Source organism: Gouania willdenowi, unplaced genomic scaffold (assembly GCF_900634775.1).
Source record: "Gouania willdenowi unplaced genomic scaffold, fGouWil2.1 scaffold_259_arrow_ctg1, whole genome shotgun sequence".
NCBI classification, from domain to species: domain Eukaryota; kingdom Metazoa; phylum Chordata; class Actinopteri; order Blenniiformes; family Gobiesocidae; genus Gouania; species Gouania willdenowi.
This window is the reverse complement of record NW_021145016.1, coordinates 1-3,227: the sequence shown is the minus strand read 5'-3', so window position 1 is coordinate 3,227 and position 3,227 is coordinate 1. Positions and strand designations below refer to the sequence as shown.

The 3,227-nt window shown below is 38.0% G+C and overlaps 1 non-coding gene across 1 annotated transcript; it reads right to left on the bottom strand.

The window, feature by feature from the left end:
- Nucleotides 1–1,176: 1,176 nt before the first annotated feature.
- Nucleotides 1,177–1,249, bottom strand: trnap-ugg (transfer RNA proline (anticodon UGG)). The gene has a single exon. It is a non-coding gene; the product is annotated as a tRNA-Pro (tRNA).
- Between the last annotated feature and the right edge of the window lie 1,978 nt (nucleotides 1,250–3,227).

The following is a 3,227-nucleotide window of genomic DNA, read 5'->3' as shown; positions in this document are numbered from 1 at the left end:
GGATGCGCTGGGTGCTCGGCTGCTTGGGGCTTCCTCGGATGTGTGTGTGGGGGGCGGTGGCTGCCTCTCATCCTGAGATCTTGGGGGCATCTGGGGAGTTGCTCGGCCGTGAGGGGTTGCCTGGGGCTCCCTGGCCCCCGCTCTTTCTGCTGGCCTGGCTGCATCTGCGGGCCCAGGGCAGTTCCTGGGTTTGCTGTTGCGGTTTTTTTTTTTTTTTTTACACATATACTGGTGGGATAAAACTCATACTGGGTTTAACCTTAGACACGTTAATCCCAAATACCTGCTTTAGGTACTACCATTCACTTATTCCCCCTGTTCACAGCCACCACCATTATAGCTAAGCCTCACACTTGCCACCATACTGGCTGGATTACACAACATAATAAGCACAATATAGTCTACAACCTCACATCTCACCCTCACTGCAAAATAGTCTATTCTTCCCCACCTTTTCTATTTCCTGCCTTGAGTCTCTCCTCCCTGCTCCCTTTCCCCTCCCCTTCCCCCTCCACTTAAGTGTAACACTGCTCTCCCTTTTTATATCCTCCCTATAATAAAAGATTTTTTACCCTTCCTTAGGGAGGGCTGGTGATGGTCACAATTTAGCAATAAAATAAATCAATGTATTTTATTGTAATAAAAAAATATGCATTGCTGTCTCATAATGATTGCACTTCCTATGGTGTTGACCTTTGACAGCATGTGCAGACAAGGAAAAAAAAAAGAAAATAACCTCCATTCAACGCCTTTTTGGTGCCGTACATTACGTTTAAACGTAATGTATCACATCATAGCCGATCAATCAGATTAATCTGATTGACCGGCTATAATGTGATGCATTACGTTTAAACGGCTATGATGTCATGCATTACGTTTAATCTCATTGATCGGCTCTGATGTGATGCATTACGTTTAACCTGATTGATCGGCTCTGATGTGATGCATTACGTTTAATCTGATTGATCGGCTGTGATGTGATGCATTACGTTTAATCTGATTGATCAGCTATGATTTATTTATTTATTTATTGGAGGATAAAGCTCACTTCCCTGGTTCTCTGTAGACTTCACAAACCAGAGATGCTTTCCATTCAAACCAATCCTAGAGCAGTTAAAGGGTGTGAACAAAACCATTAGCCCCACCCCCCTGTGACCTGTAGGTAATAGGGAGCAAAGACCTCAGTGAGAATTGAACTCACGACCCCTGGTTTCCAAGACCATTGCTTTAACCTCTGAGCTATGAGGCCGTGTGTGTGTGTGTGTGTGTGTGTGTTTTTGTTTGTTTGTTTGTTTGTTTGTTTGTTTGTTTGTTTGTTTTATCCCCTTCAGGCTTGATATTTAAAACCATCTTATCCTACAGCTAAAATGTGCTATTGTGAGCAGCTAGACAGATAGAAGTACTACTTTTAAAAACATTAGGACTGTTGGTTGAATATTTTAGAAGTTATGACAATGTGTTGACAAAGAGTTGAAGGTAAAGCTGTCCCTCTACTCTAGAAGTTGGTCAAAGCTAAAAATGGAACTCATTGAAGGGCTGTGAGTCAAAAATGGTTAAAGATACAGAAAAGTTGAAGGTATTCACTGAAAATGAACAAAGAGCTGAACATTTTAAAAGTTGAAATGAGTTTAAGAACTGCTGACCAGTGGAACGTTACATTTCAAGGTGAACTTCATTAAAATTAATTACAAAGTTGAATAGTTATTAAAAAACTCAAATTCAAAATGACAAAACTTGACAAAAACATCTAAAGTGTAGTCTGTAATTCTGCCTCCATCTACATTTTAGTTTCTATAATCAACATCAGATTAATTCTAATCAGTATATCGTTAAAAGGGATTTCATTCCATGAACATATTTAAACATATTTAAACATTCATTTCATTTAATGTTCATCAAATTTTAGCATTATTTAATTTAATATATTTGATCTTCCTATGATAATATGACCCACATTTAATCAAAAAAGGCAGCTTAGAACAGATCAATGTTGACAGGTTGTCATGGCAACTCAGGGTAAAATGGAAGCTCTCTGTTGACAGGATGTCATGGCAACTCAGGCTAAGATGAAAGCTCAATATTGACAGGTTGTCATAGCAACTCAGGCTAAGATGAAAGCAGCAGAATCTCCATCATTCTACAGAATCTCCTCGCGCACCGTCAGAAACGACTAAAGTAGCTTTAATAATATTGATTAACGTTGACCAGCAGATGTCATCAGTGAGCAACGTTGAAGAACAAAGTAAGTTTATAATAATAATAATGTCAACTTTAATGACTAATTTAGTGATTTTCCAGAATCCTGTGAGTAAATACTGCTTGTTTGATTCTAACTTATTTACATATTTAGTAACAATCTTGTGTGAATGAGATGATAATGTAAAGATCTTTGAAACGACTTTGTCATAAAAGCTCTATTGAAATTTGTTCATTTTAACATTTAGTCTGAATTTGATAATTTTATACTGTGTGTGTGTATGTATGTGTGTGTGTGCGTGTGTGTGTGTGTGTGTGTGTGTGTAACCCAAAAAATCAGATGCTGAGTCAGTGTGACAATAACAATGTTTTATTTAAGGGCACATGTTACACTAATTAACTTTTCTGTACTTTAAACATGATAAAGTGTTATTAGGGCTTCATACACATGTCCTAAATATAGTTTTTAATTAATTCCCTCAATCGTTAGTTAGAGGGTGATTTACTCCTTTCTTACTACAGGGTGAGCCCAAACACCTCGCTACATTTTGATGACGCGTTCCCACTTTGATGACAAATTTGACTCGGCACTGAGCTGGAGAAGCCACGCCTCCAGGAAGCTCTCTGCCGTGATTGACATGTAAACAAACATGTGTTTATAAAGCAGCATGAGCTCGGCTACGGATTTCAATATGTATTTCAATGAATTAACGGCCATTTTGAGAAAAATGACCATAACGACCACTAGGGGAGGTTGCTGAGGTGGATCCACATCCTAAAATAATCAGTAGTGTTGATGCCATCTATGTACCAAGTTTTATGCTTTTAACCCAAAGTGCACGATTCTACCAACAATTCTTCCTGAACCGCCCACTACTGGTACTGATCCAGGATCTGTGGTGGAGAACATGACCTGACTTTAATCAATAAGTTCAGGGATATTTTGTTTTCTGTTTTATTCACACAAATGATTCTTTTTTTTTTAAATTTCATTTATTTAGAAATATATTACAAATACATTTAAACAAAAA